A 13,679-nucleotide genomic window follows, 5' to 3' on the forward strand; every position below is an offset into this window, starting at 1 on the left:
CTACCACAATACCACAACACCACACTACCACACCACACTACCACAACACCACAACACCACACTACCACACCACACCACCACAACACCACACTACCACACCACACTACCACACCACCATTCACCACACAACACCACCACCACACTACCACACCACAACACTACACTACCACAACACCACACCACCACAACAGCACACTACTACACTACCACACCACCACAACACCACACTACCACACAATGTAGGAGAGACCTGTCCACCTCTCTCTTTCTTTTCTTTTCTTTTTTTTTTTCTTTGAGACAGAGTTTCGCTCTTGTCGCCCAGGCTGGAGTGCAATGGCATGATCTCAGCTCACTGCAACCTCCGCCTCCTGGGTTCAAGCGATTCTCCTGCCTCAGCCTCCCAAGTAGCTGGTATTATAGACATGCACCACCACACCCAGCTAATTTTGTATTTTTAGTAGAGACGGGGTTTCACCACGTTGGTCAGGCTGGTCTTGAACTCCCAACCTTAGGTGATATACCCGTCTTGGCCTCTCAAAGTTCTGAGATTACAAGTGTGAGCCACCGCACCCAGCCTTTTCTTTTCTTTTTGAGACAGGGTCTTCCCCTGTTGCCCAGGCTGGAGTACAGTGGTGCCATCTCAGCTCACTGCAATCTCTGCCTCCCAGGCTCAAGTGATCCTCCTACCTCACTTCCCAAGTAGCCTGGACAACAGGCAAACTACAGCTTGGCTCTGTGTCCCCACCCAAATCTCATCTTGTAACTCCTATGATTCCCGCGTGTTGTGGGAGAGACCCGGCGGGAGGTGATTGGATCATGGGGCAGGTCTTTCTCGTGCTATTCTCGCGATGGTGGATGGGTCTCATGAGATCTGATGGTTTTAAAAAGAGGAGTTCCCCTACACAAGTACTGTCTTTTTGCCTGCTGCCATCCATGTGAGATAAGACATGCTACTCCTTGCCTTCTGCCATGACTGTGAGGCCTCCCCAGCCACGTGGAACTATAAGTCCAATTAAACCTCTTTCTTCTGTAAATTGCCCAGTCTTGGGTATGTCTTTATCAGAAGCATGAAAATGGACTAATACAACTTCTAATATTAAACATTAAAATAGGCCAGGCACGGTGGCTCACGCCTGTAATCCCAGCACTTTGGAAGACCGAGGCGGGTGAATCACAAGGTCAGGAGTTCAAGACCAGCCTGGCCAACATGGTGAACCCTCATCTCTACTAAAAATACAAAAATTAGCCAGGTGTGGTGGTGCACGCCTGTAATCCCAGCTACTCAGGAGGCTGAGGCACGAGAATCACTTTAACCCAGGAGGTGGAGGTTTGAGTGAGCCAAGATGATGCCACTACACTCCAGCCTGGTTGACAGAGCAAAACTCTCAAAAAAAAAAAGGCAGGGTGGGAGGGGTGACTCAGGCCTTCACCTTGGCAAGCAGCCAGTTTGTGGGTTTAGCCATCGATTCTGGGGCACCTTGGTGTCTGAGACCTCCTTAAACCATTAACAATGGTTTTAAAAGTACCATCTCAACCTAAAATAAACGTCTAATGGATTCAAGGGGACATTGCTAAACAAGGTCATCTTACATTCCAACACACCAGCCCGGTCAGGAGACCAGGTCTGCAAAACGTTGTTCTCCTCCCCAGTGGGGCTGGGGCTTTAGACGTGAGAGAGACAGCAACAAAGTCTGGGGCGGCGGGTGAGGGATGGGGTGACCAAAAAAAGTACGTGTTCCGCACACAGTGGATGTTTAGCAGATGTTTTTCGGATAGACTTAAGTTTTTAGACAATGAAACAAAAATAATTCTTCCCATCAACACAAAATAAAAATGTGACCACATCCTTATGCCGCGTCCCCTTGGGGCTTGGGAAGAGCGTCTGTCCCATAAATCCTCCAATGGGCCTTTTGTGTGCCAGGCACCGTGTTGGGCACTGGAGCACACTTACAAGGGCAGCTCCTGGGCGCCTGCTCCTGCTCTGGTCCCCAGCCCAGCCCCGCACCAGCCCTGTCCTCACCCTGACCCAGCAGGGAGGGCCCTGCTGGCCTGACCTGTTTTGCCTTCTAAGTGGAAACAAGCCGCTGAGCTGCAAGGGAAAGTCAGCTCTGGGCAGAGCCCAGTGACTCTCGGCTCATACTCACCTCTGACCAAGAAAGAAACACAGCTGTGGTTATCAGAAAGCTGCTAGAGCTCAGGATGGTGGGGGTGGGGCGGAGGCTGGGAGGAGGAGGGTGGGTATAGGGGGAATAGAGAAGTTCTGAATCACAGAATCTTATTCATGGGGACAGATGTGGCCACAAGCTGGGACGGGACTGGGGTGGGGACAGGGAGTCTTATCCCCACAGTGTGCATGGCATTTCTTAGGAAGAGCAGAGAGCCCCTGAGCCTGGGAAGGGTGAGCTGGCCTGGCCTGTGGGGGTGAATGAGTCGCTAGCCCTGCAGGGTCACTTGAGTGCTGCCGACAGATTCCCAGGGGCCCAGGGCGGCCAGCTCTGGCAAAGCCTGGTGGCAAGTACCCCACCTGAGCAGGGCAAGACCGGGCAGGGCCCGGCAGGCCCCGGCCCCACCAAACCTCCGGGGCCAGATCTGCTGCTGATTGGCCAACCCATGGAACCGAAACGGAAAATCCCCCACCCGTGGCCAACAACTGCCAAAACCACTTGAAAGAGGCAAAAGTCTCCCACGGGTTAGAGGCTTCAGATGTTGCAAAGGTCAGGATTCATTCGCACATGGTAGCTCAGACGTCCCTGGAAAAGGAGGCAAGAGGCAGGACCAGGGCCCAGAGGCTGGACTGGAGAAGTTGGGCCTGGGATCAATGAGGGGCAGCGTCCTGCTGGAGGATGGTGAGGTGATGGGCTCACCCTGGCCCGAGATCCTGGGCAGGGAGCAGCTCTCACCCCACAGGCCTGGGCTAGCCGCCCAACGCTTCCCAGAGCTGCAGGGAACTTCCAGGGAACTGAGACCTCCAAGCCCAGAGAGAATGCCTCCAAAATTCCTTGGGATTTTTCTTCCCCAGTCAAAAGCCTATCTATTTATAGATGTGGAAATATGCGTGGAGAAAGGACTGGAAGGAAATACATGAAATGTTAACATGTTTTTCTTCTTCTCCTTATTCATATTGTTTTACAAAAAATAAACATGACTTTCAAGATAAGAAAAAAGATATTTTTAAAGTATAATTAATCTTGATATGTTATTCATGTTGTTAGAGAAAAGTGGAAAGTTGAACTTAACCATAGTGCTGTTAACCACGAACATTTGGCTGTCTTTTTTCTTTTCTTTATTTTTTCGAGACAGGGTCTCACTCTGTCACCCAGTCTGGAGTGCGGTGGTGCAGTCTTGGCTCACTGCAACCTCCTCCTCCTAGGCTCAAATGATCCACCTGCCTTGGCCTCCCAAAGTGTTGGGATAACATGTGTGAGTGACTTTGCCTGGCCTGCTGTGTTTTCTTTTGCTATTTCTCCTATGCAGACATTTGGGTGTAAGGTTGTTGTTCACACTGTATTTTTTTTTTTAATTTTTGAGACAGGGTCTCGCTTTGTCACCCAGGCTGGAGTGCAGTGCCACAATCACCCTCAAGCAATACTCCCACCTCAACCTCCTGAGTAGCTGGGACTACAAGCACATGCCACTACACCCAGCTGACTTTTGTATGTGAGACGGTGTCTCCCTATGTTGCCCAGGCTGATCTCGAACTCCTGGGCTCAAGCAATGCTCCAGCCTTGGCCTCTCCAAGTGCTGGAATTTATACGCATCAGCCACTGTGCTCAGCCTCATGCTATATTTTATATTATTTCAAAACTTTATATGTTACCAGAAGGGCATCATAACCATCTTTTAAAATATCTATCTAGGCCACGTGCGGTGGCTCACGCATGTAATTCCAACACTTTGGGAGGCCAAGGTGGGTGGATCACTTGAGGTCAGGAGTTTGAGACCAGCCTGGCCAACATGGTGAAACCCTGTCTCTACTGAAAATACAAAAAGTAGCCGGTTGTAGTGACACTTGCCTGTAATCCCAGCTACTTGGGAGGCTGAGGCATAAGAATCACTGGAACAAGGGAGGTGGAGGCTGCAGTGAGCCGAAATTGCAACACTGCACTCCAACCTGGGCAACAGAGACTCTGTTTAAAAAGAAAAAAAAGAACTCTAATATTTATTTAGTAGATAACACCATTATTCGTTTAGCCATTCTCCCATTTGAAGGTATACCTATAGGTAGATAGTTTCCAGTTCTTCGCTATTATAAATAATACTGTTGTGAACATCTTTATGTGGAACATTCTTTTTTTTTTTTTTTTTTTGAGATGGGGTCTCGCTCTGTTGCCCAGGCTGGACTGCAGTGGTGTGATCTCAGCTCACTGCAACCTCCACCTCCTGAGTTCAAGTGATTCTCCTGCCTCAGTCTCCCAAGTAGCTGGGATTACAGGCGCCTGCCACCTCGCCCTACTAATTTTTTTATTTTTAGTAGAGATAGGGTTTTGCCCTGTTGGCCAGGCTGGTCTTGAACTCCTTCCCTCAAGCGATCTGTCTGCCTTGGCCTCCCAAAGTGCTGGGATTACAGGCATGAGTCACTGTGCCCGGCCATTCTTTCATCTTTTGAGATGATTAGATTCTCTTAAGTCAAATTCTCATATTTCCAGATGTGGGATTACAGCATGAAAGGTTGTCACACACTAAGCAGGAGAGTGAACTTGAACCCAAGTTAGTCTAAGTCCAAAATCCCTATCTTTAATCCTGCCAAATGTTTTTGTTGGTGATGGTGGTAGTGGTGGGTTTTGTTGTTGTTTGTTTGTTTGTTTGTTTTTAAAACAGAATCTTGCTCTGTCACCCAGGCTGGAGTGCAGTGGCTCAATCTCAGCTCACTGCAACCTCTGCCTCCCAGATTCAAGCAATTTTCCTGCCTCAGCCTCGCAAGTAGCTGGGATTACAGGCGCCAGTCACCATGCTCACCTAATTTTGTATTTTTAGTAGAGACAGGGTTTCACCATGTTGGCCAGGCTGGTCTCAAACTCCTGTCCTTAGGTGATCCACCCGCCTCAACCTCCCAAAGTGCTGGGATTACAGGCGTGAGACACCGCGCCCAGCCCCAAGTGTTATTATATTTAAAGAAAAATAGGAATGAGGCTTCACTGAGGACAGGGTAGGGGGTGGGGTCTCTCCTGCCCCCAACGTCCCACCCACACACATGACTTTCACCATCAATGGTATTGACCTGGAGCCTAGCCTGGCCCCGTTGGACAGGAAGGTGAAGTCATGAGAGACTCCCCAGTATAGTTGAGAATCAAGATCTGTGCAAATGAACAGCTTGGACCAGGCAGGAGAAACACTGTGCATGGCTTCTCAAAGGAAGTGAGGTGTAAACCATGTCTTCAAAGATGCGCAGGGTTTTGACAAGCTGGGTGAGGGAAGGCATGGGCCAGGGCAGGGGACACGGTGTCCCGGCTTGGCAGCGAGGCCACATCCAGAGTAACCTGCAAGGCAGAAAGCAGTGAGACACAGGCTGAGGGTGGGTGGGGACAGTTCCAGAAGGGCACATGCTTAATATGTCCCCTGTGCATCCCCGGGGACATGAGACAAGATTCCCTCCCCCTTTATTGTTCAGTGATTTCAAAGTTTCTTGACCTTTCGTTCATCTCACCTCTTGGTTGCCCCGCGAGTCTCCGGGGTACCTCATCTTTCCCACACCCATTTCCCACCCCATGCTCCCTGCGGCTCCCTCAGCTACAGCCTCCTTCCCACGCCCTCTCCAGTTTCCACTTTCCCGCAGTGACTCCGTCATCTGTCCCAACCCCAGGAAGGCCGCCATGCCCCGAGCGCAAACCCCAGGACCGCTATGTGTCCTGGCTGGACCAGAGAGGGAGCAGAACTCCCCACTACACATGCACACTCACACATTCATACACACCACACACACTCACGCTCACACACACTCCTCCATCTTCACATGCTCACACTCACTCGCTCACATTCACACTCACTCCTCCAGTTGCTCAGAACAGCCATGCCCGTGCTGCCCTACACGGAGGAGCGGAGAAGGAGACACTCCTGGTCAACCCGGAGCAGCTGGTTGGCAAAGGGCTGAGGGCCTGGCCAGAGGGGTAGCCACTGCCCCACTTCTAGGGTGAGGGCCCCGGGCATCCACCTCTCCCTGCGGCTGCAGACCCTGCCGCAACTCTCGTCCCCTCCATGGGGGCAGGGTGGCTGCTTAGGAACATAATCTGAGAAGAAAGACCCGGGTCCAAATCCCGGTTCCACCCTCCACCACCTTCTCCCAGACCGGATTCTGAACCTCAGTGTCCCCCTATGCGGGTGTGGCGCCTCCATCACGGGAGTGCTAGACGACCACGTGACCTAATACATGCTAAGGGCTGGACATGCTAAGCACTGCGCAGGTCTCACAGATGTTAAACGCCTCACCACTGGAAGAGCTTCAGTAGCCTCATTATTGGAGACCCTCAGACGTCTCGCTTCAGCATCCAGAGGCCTGAACAAAGTCTCGCGGAGTTGATTCTTGTTCCAGAGTCGTCCATACAACAATTCCATTTACTAAGAAAAGTGCCCTTAGGGAAATAGCTGTCACCCTAGCTCTCCACCCAACCCCATCACCACCGGGACAGCCTCCGGGGCCCCGGGAACCCAGGAACCTGCAGCTGCCGTCTGTACCCTGCAGACATAGAAGCCCCAACCCAGTGGCCGAGGAGGTTCTGCTCCGCTTCCTGCCAGTCACAGACACACCCAGACACTCATCCCCAAACTGGGGCAGCTTCCTGGGACCCCCCGCCTCCCCCACCCCACCACCTACCAGCCTTGGTCGACTTCCTGCCGCCTGGGTCGTTTAATAACGTGTGTCACCTGGTGGTAACTCTCTTGCTCTGGCTTTTTGATGGAGTGACTTTGGTGCTTTTCCCTCTTCCCATCAGCATCTCTCTCCCCAGCCCTCAGGATCGCCTCTCCCACTAAGCCCACTCCCTTCAGTCTAGGAGCAGAGCCAGCCCCACCCTCCCTGGCACCCCTGTCTGTACAGTGTCTTCCTAGGACCTCTCCTCCAATGGTCCCCTGGCCCCCACCAGTCCACCTAATCAGACAAAACCAGTGCTCTGGGAATACAGCTAAAATCTCAGCCAAAGAGGGTCTTTTCCTGGAGTAGTCCCTTGGCAGGTAGAAAAGCAGAAAATTCCCACAGAATCTTCAGGATATCAGAAATGGGCACGACCAGAGTGACTCGGGCACAGGAGCCACACCTGTGCCCATCCTACAGGAGATCCAGATGGTGGTGTGATGTCTTTTTTTTTTTTTTTTTTTTTTTTGAGATAGAGTTTCGCTCTTGTTGCTCCAGGCTGGAGTACAGTGGCGCAATCTCGGCTCACCACAACCTCCGCCTCCTGGGTTCAAGCAATTCTCCTGCCTCAGCCTCTCAAGTAGCTAGGATTACAGGCATATACCACCATGCCCAGCTAATTTTGTATTTTTAGTAGACATGGGATTTCTCCATGTTGGTCAGGCTGGTCTTGAACTCCCGACCTCAGGTGATCCACCCACCTCAGTCTCACAAAGTGCTGGGATTACAGGCATGAGCCACCATGCCCAGCAGTGTGATGTCTTGATGGTCCTGCCTTCCTCTCTTTGGGGCCAGGCAGGCATCTGAGAAGTTCACATGGGCAGACTGGGCTGAGGCCCTGCCCTGGTCTGGCCCAGTGCTCTTGCCACACCGGGAGTAGTGCCTGTGGCCAAGGACATCACATACACCTGGCTGCCCCTGCAGAGCTGTGGGCTGGTCCCTAGGTGATGTGGTCCATGGCAGTTGGGCTGCCCAGCTCTGTTTCCCAGCTGTCTCCCAAGGGCTGAAGGGAGGACAGTATGAAGGGGGCATCTATGCAGTTAGCGGGAAACTCCACCCTGACCACGGTGCTCAAGTGCCCCTCCGCTGGCCCACAGGCGTTTAAAACTCTGCCTGCTGAGCACATCTTACTTGGAACTTGTGGCACAGATTTTTTTTTTTTTTTTTTTTTTTTTTTGAGATGGAGTCTCACTCCCGTCGTGCAGGCTGGAGCGCAGTGGCAGGATCTCAGCTCGCTGCAACCTCCACCCCCCGGGTTCAAGTGATTCTCCTTCCTCAGCCTCCTGAGTAGCTGGGATTACAGGCATGTACCACCACACTCTGCTGATTTTGTATTTTTAGTAGAGACAGGGTTTTGTTATGTTGGCCAGGCTGGTCTTGAACTCCTGACCTCAGGTGATCCACCCGCCTCAGCCTCCCAAAGTGCTAGGATTATAGGCATGAGCCACCACGCCCGGCTGGCACTGATTATTATGAATTCAGTGCCACTGGGTGAGAAAGATAAATGCAGTTCTCTCTGCTTTACATGCTATACAAGCAGGAAAATCAGGTTTGGGGCCAGATAGACCTGAGTTTGAGGCTCCGCAATGCCGCTTCTGAGCTGTGTGGTCCTGGGCAAGTAACTTGACTTCCCTGCACCTCATCTGCCTCATCTGTATGATGGGATTACCAGAAAACTCACCTCTAGAATTGGGACTTACCTCTAGAATTACCTCTAGAGCCCCTTTGAGCTCGTGCTCGTAAAGCCAGGCATGGGGTGGACGCTCCAGTGGTCTTAGAGGAAAGCAGCAGCTGCTCATGTCAATATTTCACAACTTCATTGAGAACTAAGTTGTCAGGAGAAGATGCCATGTTGTCCCGGGCACCCAGGCATGCCCGTAAGCAATTCTGGGGGAGGGGAAAAGTAGGCCAGGAGCCTCCAAACCCTGCACCAGAAAAGGTAGGAACTGAGGACTCAGCCTGAGGTAGACTGCCCACCCCCCACTCTGTTTTTTTGGGTTTTTTTGAGACAGAGTCTCACTCTGTCACCCAGGCTGGAGTGCAGTTGTGCGATCTCAACTCATTGCAACCTCCACCTCTCAGGTTCAAGCGATTCTCATGCCTTTCAAGTAGCTGAGACTATTCTCAGCCTTCCAAGTAGCTGAGACTACAGGCACGCACCACCACACTCGGCTAAGTTTTGTATTTTTCGTAGAGATAGGGTTTTGCCCATGGGGTTAGCCAGGCTGGTCTTGAACTCCTGACCTCAGGTGATCCACCCGCCTTGGCCTCCCAAAGTGCTGGGATTACAAGTGTGAGCCATCAGGCCTGGTCCTTTCCCCTTCTTTGTAACCTGCAGCCCACCCACTCCTCAGACCTCAAAGATAGAAAGGGAGAATGGATTAATGTCAGGTTAGTTTCATCACCTTCTCAAAGAAAGCCAGGCTGCAGCAACTTTGCTGGGCTGCCCCTTTTGCACAGTTCAGTATTGTTGCTCTTCGAGGCTGACTTCATTGGATGAAGGATATCGGTAACTCTGGCTGGTTTCCAAGGCTTGCAGGAGGAGTGACACCCGGCCTCACCTTGGGAAGATTCTGCTTCTCCCACTCCCAGGGGAGGTACTGCCTTCCTTCTTCATCTGTTTCTTCTCTAAGAAGTCCCAAGTGGCCGGCCGGGCGCGGTGGCTCACACCTGTAATCCCAGCACTTTGGGAGGCCGAGGCGGGTGGCTCACACCTGTAATCCCAGCACTTTGGGAGGCCGAGGCGGGTGGCTCACGAGTTCAGGAGATTGAGACCATCCTGGCTAACACGGTGAAACCCTGTCTCTGCTAAAAATTTTTAAAAAATTAGCCACGCATTGTGGCAGGTGCCTATAGTCCCAGCTACTCAGGAGGCTGAGGCAAGAGAATGGCATGAACCTGGGAGGCAGAGGTTGCAATGAGCTGAGATCGCACCACTGCACTCCAACCTGGGTGACAGAGCGAGACTCCATCTCAAAAACAACAACAACAACAACAACAAAAAACTCCTAGGTGGTAAGTTCGTGAGTGGTTAAAAATCTCAGTATACGTTGAAGCAGATATTGGTGGTTGATGTTGGTGGTACAACAGTTCTTCTATTTTCATTTTACTTTCCAACCTGGCCCTCTGTTTGGCGGAACTGATATAGAAAAATCCACACACTCCCCAATTTTTTTTTTATATTTTTAACAGCTTTATTGAGATATAATTTACTTACAGTAAGCTGCAGTAACGGAATGAGTACAACTCAGTGAATGTTACCAGTTGTATGTGCCTGGGAAACCACTGCAATCAAGATAAAGCCAGATCTATTAGATTGGCTTCCTTGAATGGGTGACCCATTTGTTTTATTCACAGCATTTTATTGGCAGGTGGCAGGAACTCAGCTCACACTACTTAGGCAAAGAAGAGGAGATACAGATTTTTGTAGTTGGAAAGTCCATGGATACACCAGCTTCAGGTATGGCTGGCTTCAGGGGTTCAGCAGACGTCATGCCCTTTCTACCCTTCTCTCAACCAAATTCTCTCCCTAGAGCTGGCAAGATGGCTGCTGGCAGCCCCCAACTAACATTCTATTTAGCGATGCCTAAGAAAAGGAGCAGTCTCCTCTGATGGCCCTGAGGAACTCCCATAGGGCAGCTTTGGGTCATGTGCCCAGCCCTGGATGGGGTAGAATCAGCACCGGGGATGTGCTTGTGAGCGCTGGGTGTGCTCATCTCTTCCTGAGTCCAAGGTCAGTGTAACGTCTCTGTGATGTTATGTTTGTAGCTTGAAGCTGGTAGTGGGGGAGTATTTACACCATGGAAACTGGCAAATGCTACAAATCAAGGTTTTTCTCCCTGTCCCCTCCGCCTGCCCCTGGCTGGCCATTGAACAGTTATGTACCCTACTGAGTCAGTCCTACCTAAATCTATGAAACAGGTTCTCCTGAGGAAAGAGCTGTTCTGTTAATAAAAGAGGAAACGGACCCTGATCAGACAGGAATAACCGAGGAACTTCACTCTGTTGAATTCAAAGCCACCTGCAGCAGACCTCAGGAAGGAGTCCTCCAGGATAACATCCCGCCCCAAACTCCCAAGGGGACCACACCAGGTTGAATCCACTGCAGAGATTGTTCAGCCAATATGGACCCTTCTAGAAGAATGGCCCAGGCTTTGCTCCTCTGACAGCTCACCTCCCTCCAGCTACCCCCAACCCCAACTCCCAACCACTGCCAGTCACATTCTTTGGAAAATTAAAGAACTTCCTAAGCCTGGCTGCTCTCTGCAAAGCCATTCCAGCAACCTAGACCCATGATTTTCAGCTTGTTCAGCTATTTTAAAACAACCCTCTCAAAGCAGCCCCAGAAATGGGGGCTGCGGCTTGATTTGAGGTTAAACAAATAAGTGCCATTTATCCACCAATGCTCTAGGAATGAAAGATTTCTTCAGGCAAATTCCCAAGCTGTGCGCTCCAGAAAAACTGCTGTCCCAAATTGCCGGGTGCCAACCCAGTGTTCTTCATTTCCAAAGATATTTGGGGAGTTTTCAGCCGTGCTCTGCACAGAGTGCTAGAACGGATGACAGTGTGGGCGGCCAGGCATGCCGCCTCAGCCTCTGCTCAGCCTCACCCCGGGTCTTCTTGGCTGTGTCAGCCTCTCATGCCGGGACCCACAGAACCCTTGGAGTTCCCGGGGCATTTCTTGGCCTGCTGGGAAATGGCGCTTCTCCATCTTAGGGGGCCTGGACCAGACTGCTGGCTGTTTGAGTCAGATAGCTTTTCTTCCCATGTTTTGAGGGTAGGCAAGATAAGAAAAAGTAAAAAAAAAAAAAAAAAAACATATTCTCAAACAAATAAAACTACACTCCACTGGCCAAGAAAGCTGAGCCTCTCTGGGATATAGGGAACAGGAGCCACTCCACACCGGAGTCTCCCATCCCTTTCTCTCTGGGGTTTTTGTGCCCAGACTGGAAATCTGAACCACGAGCTCTCACATCTCCCTACTCTTGGAAGTTTTCTGTGGCAGAAACAATAATGCTCACTACATAGGCCGTTGGCTCCCCTGCATTTCCCAGCTGTGCCATATGGCTAGCTTTGGCCGATGAAATTAAGCAGAAGTGATATGTGTCATTTCCAGGCTGAAGCAGTAAAAAGCTGGTGCGCCCTTCTCCAGGGTCTGTTTCCCAGCTGCCGCAGCCATGGAGGCCGTGTGTTCCAGATGGCGCCGCTACAGCTGATGGAACTTCTGTCAGCCTGGGTGCCTGAGTGAGTCTGTGGAGGAGAGCTGCAACTGCCTGCCGACCTGCTGGGACAAACAACGTAAGCAAGAAGTAAGCTTTTGTTGGGCTCAGCCACTGAGACCCAGGGACTGTTTGTTACTGCACCATTGCCTGGCACACCTGATTCAAGCTCCTGACACGCTCTGCAGACTTTGCCATGTTGTTCACTGGGAGGCACCAGCATGCATGAGATAGAAAACACTTCCTTCCACTCTGGCTAATAGGCGTCACCCAAAATAGTGCTGATGAGTTTACATCCAGCCCCAAAGATTTAAGGAACTTCTCTCTGAGCTTGGGCCCAGGTCTGCGCCTTCCTTTACACATGGTTGGCACTAGTATAAAAATGGCACTTTTCCACATGCCAAGGCATTTAACAGGCATGAAGCACATTTGCTGATGATCTCCCATGAGGTGAAGGAGATAGGCCTAATTCCCGTTTTAAAGCTAAGAGCATTGCAGCTCAGAAGGGTCACATTCAAGGTCACACAGCTAATTAAAGTACTTGAACCTAGGTCTGTGTCTCTTGCCCCAAAACCAGTATTTCTCAAAATGTAGTTCTGGCCAGGTACGGTGGCTCACACCTGTAATTCTAACACCTTGGGAGGCCGAGGCAGGCAGATCACTTGAGGCCAGAAGTTTGTCACCAGCCTGGCCAACATGACGAAATCCCCATCTCTACTAAAAATAGAAAAGTTAGCCAGGCGTGATAGTGCATACCTGTAGCCCCAGCTACATAGTAGGCTGAGGCACAAGAGTCGCTTGAAACTGGGAGGCAGAGGTTGCAGTGAGCTGGAGATCAAGCCACTGCACTCCAGCCTGGGTAACAGAATGAGACTCTGTCTCAAAAAAAAAAAAAAAAAAAAAAAAAAGTAGTTCAGAGACCGAAAGCCTGGACCTGGGAATGTGCATTTTTTAAGTTTCTCAGGCCATAATTATGCTGAGTTTGAGAATCCTTGCCCCACATTGCCTCCTCCCATCTGGTCAGCTTTCTACAGCGGGAGGGGAGCGGTGGGATTTTAGGGGTGAACCAAAGGATTACCTCCCTCACCAAAGCAACAAATGAAAAATGTGTCCCCTGCCAGACTGCTCTTTGTGCCCGAAATTATCCCAAAAGACTCATTTCTTTGGGTTAAAATGCAAACAGTCCTAGATCACTCGGGACCTTCTCATGAATGAACTCGGGTGATTCCCAGCCAGGAACAATGGCTTGTACGAAGTCACTCTGCAAGGTCAGCTTTTGCGGGGAAACATCAGTCAAGACCTTGATCTGAAATGGCAAATCCAGCTGGAGGTTGCAGGTGGTGAGATCCTGGACAGCAGGGAGACGCTGAGCATCAATGGGGTGGGGGTAGTATGGGGTGGGGATAGTATGGGGTAGGGAGGGGGGGTGAGAGTGGCAGTGGGGGTGAAGGTGAAGGACTCCCAGGAGAGAAAAAAAATGCAACTGGGGGAGGTAGTGAAGCCATACACACCAGAGTCAGAAAGAACTGAAGGCCAGGTGTAGTGGCTCATGCCTGTAATCCCAGTACTTTGGGAGGCCAAGGCAGGTGGATCGCCTGAGGTCAGTTCGAGACCAG

Source organism: Papio anubis, chromosome 1 (genome assembly GCF_008728515.1).
Source record: "Papio anubis isolate 15944 chromosome 1, Panubis1.0, whole genome shotgun sequence".
NCBI lineage: Eukaryota > Metazoa > Chordata > Mammalia > Primates > Cercopithecidae > Papio > Papio anubis.